The 10,000-nt window shown below is 43.0% G+C and overlaps 1 protein-coding gene across 1 annotated transcript in view; it reads right to left on the bottom strand.

Annotated features, from left to right (window-relative positions):
• The window catches only part of fhit (fragile histidine triad diadenosine triphosphatase), a 368,579-nt gene that overhangs the window by 117,503 nt on the left and 241,076 nt on the right, over positions 1-10,000 (bottom strand). The gene's annotated exons all lie outside the window — the stretch shown is intronic.

Below are 10,000 nucleotides of genomic sequence, written 5' to 3'. Positions count from 1 at the left end.
GCAGCCACCATTCAACTCTGACAGGCAGCGCAGAGAGAGAGAGAGTGGGAGAGGAATAAGTGCTCCCCGTCATGTTTCTTTCAGAAGAACAAAGCCGCTTGTGTGCTCGTCAGAAATCTGCCTCCAGCTGAAAACGTCCACTTTCTAAAGTTGCTTTAACACTCGCACTGAAAACACATCAACAAGGGCTAGGAGTGATCGAGGAAAAAAAAAGAACACGTCTTTGATTTCAATGCCGTCCGTATTGAGATTTGACGGGTATATATTGTAGAGAGATCTTTCCCTCTCTGGTTCTTTCTAAATCGTCAATCCATTGTTGAGAAAAGCATGCGCAGGAAAATCTGATTTCTTTACCTGCTGGATGAATATAGTCTGCACGGCTGTGTTGGCCAAAATGAGACGTCACATTACAATATACAATTTAGGCATTTAGCAGACGCTCTTAATCCAGAGCGACTTACATTAAGCAAGAACAAAAAAGCATGGCAATTGGCAATACATCATAATTATAGGCCTACATACAACAGTAGTTATCATGAATCATACGTAAGCTAAGAACGTAACAATGGAATATCTATATAATGAAACTATGCATATAGGCTATACTATATAGTGCTGCTATGTTTACATAAAATGATATAAGTCTACATAAACTGCTATCTAAGTCTACATAAAATGCTATCTAAGTTATATAAGTTGAGCCTTTGCATAATTATACGGCTGTAGGAGGTCGAGGCTAGGGCAAGTAGCCAAGTACTACGTAAAGCACACGTAAAGCACAATACTTTACATCTTTTTTTATTCCACCAATTAAAATCTTCAGAATCCAAAATAGAATCCATAATATTCCTAGGAATATTTGATGTTTGGGATGGCCAATGACAGCCCTTGACAGCCCATACATCCAAACATTAAGTCCTATATCTGATTGCATTCAATTTGCCACTCACTTCATGCATGCGCATACCCTCTATAATATTTCAGGTAGATGATAGAGACATCTAGCCTTTTCAGTATAAACTGTCACATGTTATTTAAAAACGGTCAATAAGACACTTAAGGTCACTATGCGTTGCGTAAATGTGTCACTTGATGTGTTGCACAACGAAGATGTCGAAATGACAAGTGCTTTGCAGAGCATGTGCATATACCTGAAATGAAAGGACACAGAACACCATCATGAAATGAAACCTGTTAAATCACCAACTAAATGCGAATCATATAAACTGACCTTTAGTTGGCCTTGGATTGAATCCCACCTCTACACATTCCTTCTGTACCTCCACCTCTTAGGAAAACTAAATAAGGCAATAAGGCAACCATAACCCCAGACCAAAGATAACATAAGATATCTCCAAGCTATTGCTGACCCACGCACAAGCTCTATACTTCCACACTGTCGAAAAAGACTCCTTCAACCATGTTACAGGCCCTTTTTCCACCCCAGACAGCATGTCCCCGTTCAGCAGACAAAATGAATCCAAAATCAAATTGCCTCTACACAATCGATCACGCTTAAATGACACTTCTGCAGCCCACAATATAGCTTGTGGGAAGAGAGGCAAAGCAGTTTAGCACCCCCAGCGCCTAGGGGCTGTGTGATCTATGGCATGAGGAGAACCTTTACCTGAGCACAAGGGCAGCCGAGTGTGCCGTTATGCCCTCCTCCCCATTGTAAATACACACACAGGCCCTACTGGTGGGGGAATTATTCAGGGGTGATTTATGATGGAAATATAATCCCCCCTTTCCTGAAACGCCAACAGAACTGCAGGATAAATAATCATATTAGGAAGGAGATGCAGTGCTTGAGATTATGCGTGCACGCTACTCCATATTCACCTCATAAAACTGACATGAGCGCCGCTAATTCTTGATGGATATACTGTACTGGACTGGGTGAAGGAGTCTCAACGGCAGCAAAGGACGGTGAACAAAGACAGCAAACAGCTGCAGCGTGTGGAATGCTGTGCGTTATCGGCAGGCCGTGGAAATTCTAAAGTAAAACACAAGCCATACTGTAGCCGGTCACATAGCCCTGAAACATGACTGTCATGATTATCATGACAGTCATGGCGCACCTGCAGCCTGTTTTACGCAATCACTACATTCACAGTCCAAATGTGTAAATAAACATTCCGATTTCAAATATAAAGTCCTCGCCACAGTAGAAATTTGCTGGTACAGCGATTAGCATTGCTGCATCCCGCATTGTTTAATAAAAAGCATTTTCATCCGAGCGCCCCGGCTACTTTTCTCAAACGGGGTTCGTTTGGGAAATCCACAGTTGCACACCGGGAGCGCACTCGCCTATTAGTGTTTATTGGCAGTGCTTGTCAGCGTGCCTATATCGAACACACCGAGTGCCACACTCCTCCCGACCGATAGGGGCGCGTAGTTGAAAGCCAATGGCAAAAAAAACTGCTTGGATAAAAATGCTTTTTATTAAACAACGCGGGATGCAGCAATGCTAATCGCTGTCCCAGCAAATCTCTAACACCCGTGGCACATGTGGCGAGTACTTTATATTTGGAATCTGATTGTTTATGTACACGTTTACAATGTAAATGTAGCGATCGCGTAAAACAGGCGGAAGTTAAGCCATGACGCTCATTAGGTACGAGCGTCATGTGAACCATGGCTACACATAGACATGCTTTGTACTGCCGTCTCTCTTCTTCATGCAAGCATTTTGAAATGTATACGTAGTAACTGCAGTGCAGACAATAACTTTGTTACAGTCACTGCAAATGCTGTCAAATATAATGTTTTTCTCTGAAACAACTCAACTACTGAACTTTTCTGGAAAAACAGCCGGAACGTTAGATTTATTTTCCTCCCCAAACAGCTGGGGATGCAACAGAACTAGACTGCTAGAGTGTCTAAACTTATTGCTCTGCAAAGACCCGTTTAGTGTTTCCTGTACACTTGTACAGTATGTATATCATAACCATTGCATTCCCAAATGCAACTACCGGTACTTTGTTTGTTGAATTGCCAATTTGCCATGATATCATTCAGCTGACCGTTCATCATAGCTATAGCCAAGTGTGGCTATTTCAACCGTGTATGCATCAGTTTTGTTCCACAAAAGGGATGTACAAGGCATGGTGCACCGCATTAAATGTGACACTGAATGCACAATAGACTGCACTATAGGCTATGTGGCAAACGTCTGAGGGCAGGGTGGAGAGTAGGCCCTGAGAGTACAATTTCTCACGCCACCGAAGCTGGCTCACACTGTTAAAAATAGGCCTCTTCCCGTTTGCTGTCAATAGCTAGCACAACCCTCATTCAATACCCAGTGTCTTGGGCAAAGCTTCCCTCCACAATAATCACTTAACTGTCAGCTAGGATTAGACAGTCTTAAGCCACCCTGAGCCAATCCACAAGCCAAAGAGAGAGAGAGAGAGAGAGAGAGAGAGAGAGAGAGAGAGAGAGAGAGAGAGTGAAAGCAAGGATATATCCTGTGACATCTCCAAACCGAAACCAACATTGTCTGGATGGAGAGAACAGAGAAAGGAAGACAAAGCCTGGAAGGAATCACCGGGGATAACAAATAAAACTCTCTCCACCAAATCCCCATCTCAGCGGGATCATGGTAGGGCTTTGTGCAGACCTAGTAAGGGTGTAAGGGCTTTAATAATGCACTTGGATATAGGTGTACGGGGATGAGAGGTATAAAATATGACCTTTTCCATTCAGCCCAATACCATTAGAGAAAGCAATGCCGTTTTTGTCGTCGTCTCTCCGGGCCTTGAAACTGGCACGCCATGTGTTTATGTTTTATTGATTTCATTTAATTAGGGTGTTAATGTTTCATGCGTTGTTCCAGATAGGACAGTGTAGAGAGAGAAAACAAAGACGTAGAGAGAAGAGACATGTGAAACAAGACAGGAGTCCTCGTCCTCACGACACACTAACTGGCTGAGCCAGTGTGTGTACGTGCATGTGAAAGTTGTTCTGTCTCAAAGTAGAATGCTAAATGCAATTGTACACAACTCGACATGAGCTTCAGGCAGGGCTATATGCCAACCAGAAGATGTGCTACAGTACCTGACATCAGGCCAGGGTGTGCAGTTCTCAATAGAAGAGTAGGCAGACCACCTCTTATAACCACTGCAGATGGGTCGCGAATACAAGCGGCCGAAATTAGTTTTCTTCGACGGGTGGCTGGGGTCTGGGTGAGAAGTTCGGTCACACGAGAGAGACTTGGAGTAGAACCGCTGCTCCTTTGCCTGGAAAGGAGCCAGCTGAGGTGGTTCGGGCATCTGGTTAGGATGCCTCTCGGGCGTCTCGCTAGGGAGGTCCTTGACGCACGTCCCACTGGGAGGAGACCCCGGGGCAGACCAAGGCGCAGTTGGAGGAAACACATCGACTCACTGGCCTTGGAACGTCTCGGAATCCCCCAGGAGGAAGTCACTAATGTTGCTCTGGAGAGGGAAGTCTGGAACACTCTGGTGGAGCTGTTGCCCCCACGACCCGACTATGGATAAGCGGTTGAAGATGGATGGAGATGGGCCAGTTATATCATATTAACATACTACATACAGAGGAAGAAGTGATAGACACTGGAGCAGCTATACTCCGGGGACGATTGAACAATCATTTCAGTCATTTCTTGTCATACTAGTACCTGAATAAAAGACTTTAACTGTCCGAACTGCTCCAGTGTCTATCCCAATTCTGTTGTCCTCCTTTGACACTCCAGACTAGCCGTATTAGGACGAGGCGCGCTGGCAGACTCCCTTTGTATACACAGATGCCACTTTAATCCCTGATCAGTCTGGAAAGCAAAGCTAAAGCAAAGGCTCAGATTTAGGTATTTTGGTTTGTTTTTAAAAGTAACCATGTTACACTCACTTTGCCACTCGACATACCCTCTTTAATATTTCAGGTGGATGATAGAGTCATCTAGCCTTTTCAGTATGTAAACTGTTGAAAGGTCAACAACACTGTGCCCTTAGAAGATTACATCATGTAAGAGCAGACAGGCTATTTCTGTATCTCCCATCTGCCATCAAGTAACTGCAGAGGGGGAAAGAAAATAAGGTTTAAAGACTGAACCAACAGGGCTTCGTTCTTTGCAAACTTGTACGCACGCACGCACGCACGGTCGCACGCACACACGCATGCACGCACGCACGCACGCATGCACACACACACAATCCATAATTGCCATATATATATATATACTGTATATATTAGTGGTAGGCATAGATTTAAAAAAATCATCTCGATTAATCTCACTGCAATCCTGGAGTTAATCTTGATTAATCTCGATTAAAATGGCTCATTTGAACTCTACTCTAATACATACGCTACCTAAATAATGACCAGAAGTAAGTCCTTGCGAACAGGTTTAGACCAGGAGCCCTAAGTATGGATACCACTAGCCTATTAATACCTTATATTTCAAAGTGTGAGTTTGTAGAACTGTTCAGTGTTGCCAAATCTAGTCATTATAAGCTACTTTGGACTTGTCAATCTGTAAAGGGTGGAAAATGCTTGAGAACCACTACTCTAAAACAACAACATCAATCAATGATGTTTGACAGTCAGCACTATAGTTGCTTATTTTAGACTTATTTTCTGACTTTTTCGGATTATCTGATTTGATCTGGCCTGTTAACATTTTCATAGACCTGGTTGCTTGTTTCTCTCTCAGTCACGAAGTGTGGCAACCCTTGTCAAAGCCGAGTATGTTGTGAACATATTGTGATGCATGGGTGGTGGTTTAGCTTAGCACACAACGGGTGCGTTCAGAAATGCGCACCAGGAATGTGGTCAGTTTGTTGAGTGTGGTGGGCGGTGACGTCACAGAGTGCGTTCAGTGTGCCTTATTTACGAACGACCACAGCTGTGACGCATTCACACGAATCACACCGGATAACCCCAGCTTCAGGGTAGGGTCGCTCAGTGCGGGTACTCGGCACACGCGGTGCGCAGCGCACTGGATTTTCGAAAGACAACGCACCGAGTGCACTGAATAAACGAACGACAAGAGAGCACACCAGTGCGTTCAGGGCGCATTTCCGAACGCACCCAACAGCTAACATGATGCAGCAGGCTGCTGCCTGGATAAGGCATATGGATATGGACTTATGGCTCCATCGCTGCCTCTTTCTAGTTCTAGTAAGTAGAACTTTTTTGTTGGCGTTGCTGTTTACCGTCCCTCTCACAGACTACACAGGGAGTCACACACACACACACACACACACACACACACACACACACACACACACACACACACACACACACACACACACACACACACACACACACACACACACACACACACACACACACACACACACACACACACAGCCTCCCTGGCCGCTCTGCAGACCCAGCTCCCAGACCCAATTTTGAGAATAGATTATTTTTTATCGCGCGACAACGCAGCACATTAACGCTGATATATATATATATATATATATATATATATACACATACACATACACATACACATACACATACACATACACATACACATACACATACACATACACATACACACACACACACTACCTGGTCAAGTTCTACCAGTGTACACGATGAGTAAACCTTAACCTGAATACATTTTAAATGGAAAAGCCTGAAAAAAGGCATTTCCCTATAAGAAACTTCCACAAAACCCATGTCAAGGAGAAACAATGTCTTTTTACCCTCCCGTTCTGTCCTCAAAAAGTATATCGATTCGCCGAGATCAATTTAAAACTCAAGGGGTCCAACATACCAATACTGTATATCAGAAGGAAAGCCCTCTGATGAAAATTGGCAGTTTTGTCTCGGTCAATCAATTCCATCCATGGTGAACAGGTCTCCGACTCTGATATGATTAAGCAAAAGACGAGGAGTAGCGGGATGGGAACAGAGAGTGGTGTAAATCAATATTTGCGGTAAATGCCTTGAAGAACGGGCACAACGCTTTCAGATGAGATCACACCATGCATGTGACACTGCATGAGACATGATGTGTCTCTCTCTCTCTCTCTCTCTCTCACCCACCCCCCCCCCCCCCCCCCCCCCCAGTGGTGTAAAGTAACTAAGAACATTTACTCAAGTACAGTACTTAACCCATTCTGACCTCACCAGATTCTAAAAATGTCTACTACATCCTGACAGTTATCTGAAAAAGCCATGTTTCTATGTCAGTCGTTCTTTGATGTTTCAAAAATAGCAGACCTACAAGCTCGTAGCGCGCCACCGAGATCTGCTATTTTTCAATAGCTAAAGCATAACATAATGCTAACACCAAAAGGGGTTCCCGCCCCAAAAAGTAAAAAAAAAAATATATTTTTTTAAACTTTACTGGAGTATTTCCAATGTTCCGTACTGTCTGTAATGTCTTTTACTTCTACATCACTACATCTCAGTGTCAAATATTGTACTTTTACTCCACTGCAAGTAGTCCTATTTGAAAACTGTAGTAACTAGTTACTTTGTAGATTTTGATTATTGCTTACAAAACATACATTGTACATTTCGGCCATTTGAAAATAGCAGATCTACGAGCTTGTAGATCTGCTATTTTCAAAAGATTGTTAAACAAACTTGTGAAATGGGACATTCTGCATAATGAGTACTTTCTACTTTGAAGTGCATTTTGAATTCCAGACTTAATTTACTAGAGTTCTACATTGTTTACAATTGATACTTTTACTTAAGTAAGTTTTTTCCACCACTGCTCTCTGCGTAGCCTGTGAGATGCACAGAGACTGTCAGCTGGAGGAATGGCTGCTTTTCCTGGATCACAAGGTTAAAGCAGTCAGAAAGCCTGGGAGACCTCAGAGACAGAGACTTGTCAAAGCAATAAGCCGCTGCTGTCAGAGAACGGCAAACCCCCAGAACGCCCTGACGCTCGCGTCTTGCTGACTGGGTCCAACCCCGGTGTCTGTCACAGACTCTGTGTATACAGTCTCAGGGCGAGAGTTGAGCTACTGTGTGTGTATGCTCGCACATGAGACGATACATCATTCGTCTTCTGCAAACCAATTTGAAGACTGTTTTTGTTCAGCTAGAGACACCAAATTAATAAACTAGTTTGGGTCCTGGTGAAAGAGTTCTAAATGCCCTTGGACCACATGAAGCGTCCCTGTTCTGGGCATGTCATAATAGGCAAAACGGTTGGCAAAAAAATAGCAGGACTACAAGCTCACACAATGCGTCACAAGTTCACAACACACATTGTTAGCTTGTAGATTGGCTATTTTGACAAAGTGATTTGGTGTAGACAAAAGAGGGAACCTAGGGGGAGGATTAGTGGCCTACTATGACTCACCGGTCCACAGGCAAAATCACAGCACTTATCTGGGGCTTAATTATTCAGTAAAGCCCAGACCACAGAAAATCCACTGAATGTTTTTCTTTGGTGGTCAGGGAAAAGGGAAAGAAAAGGAAAAGGACGACTAATGCCAAAATCAGCCCTTTCTTAACGTGCTGTGTCCCCCACCAGATATAGCTACAAACATTATCACCTGTAATGTTTTATTGTCCCTCTCCCGCATGGAACAGAGTACTGGAAAGCAGTCACCTTGGTTTATTTTAACCCATTTAGGCCTGGCGTCGGAATTAAAAAATAATTCTTCAAAATCCTCAGTTTTCTGTATCAGTGGTGCTCAATATTTCATGTCAAGGACCCCAAAAACTATATGTAATTGGCCTCCGTCCCCATCTGAAAAAGCAAAGATTTGAGTTAAAATGTTCACTCTGTAATAATATATATTCAAAGATTCGAGGCACATTTTCACGATAAAAAAAAAAATAGCAGACCTACAAGTTTGTAGCGCGGCACCTGAGCTTATAGATCTGCTATTTTTCAATAGCTAAAGTATAACTGCTTTAAAAGACCAAAAGGGGTTCCCGCCAAAAATGGGTTAATAACGGACAACAGAGCCATCATTCGTTCTGGAGATATGGCAGTTGTGAGGGATGACAAAATGGCTCCCGGTGTTTTGTTTTTGCCCCCATCTGGTGCCTCGCCCTGCCATGAGGGATGGAAGGAAGTGGGGAATGTGGGGGAAAACGCTGAGGTGACAGTCTATAAATCTCTTTCAGCATGAAAGATGAGTCATTTTGGTCAGGTCTCTCCAAAGCTGTGGAGGAGATCCATTCATATTACCCTTTCCAGACATGTGTGCAAGCTGTGTTTGTTTCTTTCTTTTTTTGAGTGGTGCAACCACTCCTACAAACAGCAATGTCCGTGTCTACCTATGTACCTACCTGTGTGTCTACCTACTGTATGTGGCCATGAGCACGAGTATATGCCTATTAGTACCAGTAGGGGCGCTGTGCCAGAAACAGAGAGATAGTGCTGCTCTGTTGCCTGCTAATGAGAGAGAGAGAGAGAGAGAGAGAGAGAGAGAGAGAGAGAGAGGAGGAGGAGGGGAGTTGCACCACTCAGTTCACACGGGTGTGATTTTTTTTTAAACCGAACATTAATCATTGACATTTTAGCCGTTATGTTTTAGAAGTTATTCTTTTCGACAATTCACTTATTAGTGGTTTGTCGAAAACGATTCAATTACAGTAACCTTTTTGTTGAAGGCGTATTCTTTTGCAAATAACAAGTTATTCTAGTGCCATTTTTTTACAATAGATTATTTGTGTGGGGTAATAATTTGTCAAATGTCTAAATTCAACGTTACACTAAAGACTACACAACATTAACCATTCTGGACGAGAACCCCTTTTGGTGTTTTAACTAAGCATTATGTTAGACTTTATAGCTATTGAAAAATAGCAGATCTACAAGCTTGCAGGTCTGCTATTTTTGAAAATTCGTAAAAATGCGGCACAAATCTTTATTCTTCAATTCAATTCTTTATTTCGACGTCAGGCCTAAATGGGTTAAGCCACTAGATGACTCAATTTTACACCACCTCAGTTACATAACTATATGGATGGAGTTACAAGTGTCAATCACAAGTGCATGATGCAGTGCTAGAAAATTGAAATGTTAGAGAAATTACTAAGGAAAAGACATATGCACATGTAA

Source organism: Protomyctophum parallelum (genome assembly GCF_964188405.1).
Source record: "Protomyctophum parallelum genome assembly, chromosome: 8".
NCBI classification, from domain to species: domain Eukaryota; kingdom Metazoa; phylum Chordata; class Actinopteri; order Myctophiformes; family Myctophidae; genus Protomyctophum; species Protomyctophum parallelum.
The sequence above is the reverse complement of the archived record's forward strand: the minus strand, read 5'-3'. Positions and strand labels throughout refer to the sequence as shown.